This window comes from Arachis duranensis, chromosome 6 (genome assembly GCF_000817695.3).
Source record: "Arachis duranensis cultivar V14167 chromosome 6, aradu.V14167.gnm2.J7QH, whole genome shotgun sequence".
Taxonomy (NCBI): Eukaryota; Viridiplantae; Streptophyta; class Magnoliopsida; order Fabales; family Fabaceae; genus Arachis; species Arachis duranensis.
This window is the reverse complement of record NC_029777.3, coordinates 38,245,872-38,246,496: the sequence shown is the minus strand read 5'-3', so window position 1 is coordinate 38,246,496 and position 625 is coordinate 38,245,872.

Genomic DNA, 625 nt, shown 5'->3' with positions numbered 1-625 from the left:
GTGTCCCTTCCGTCTCTCTGCTTTCCTACTGTCTTCATCCAATCCTTCTTACTCCTTTCCATGGCAAGCTTATGCAAGGGTTTCACCGTTGTCAGTGGCTACCTCCCATCCTCTCAGTGGAAATGTTCAACGCACCCTGTCACGGCACGGCTGTCCATCTGTCGGTTCTCAATCAGGCCGGAATAGAATCCAGTGATTCTTTTGCGTCTGTCACTAACGCCCCGCCTTCAGGAGTTTGAAGCACGTCACAGTCATTCAAGCATTGAATCCTACTCAGAATACCACAGACAAGGTTAGACCTTCCGGATTCTCTTGAACGCCGCCATCAGTTCTAGCCTATACCACGAAGACTCTGATCTCACGGAATGGCTGGCTCGGTTGTCAGGCGAGCGCTCAGTTGTCAGGCGATCAACCATGCATCGTGTATCAGGAATCCAAGAGATATTCACCCAATCTAAGGTAGAACGGAGGTGGTTGTCAGGCACACGTTCATAGGTGAGAATGATGATGAGTGTCACGGATCATCACATTCATCAAGTTGAAGAACAAGTGATATCTTAGAACAAGAACAAGCGGAATTGAATAGAAGAACAATAGTAATTGCATTAATACTCGAGGTACAGCA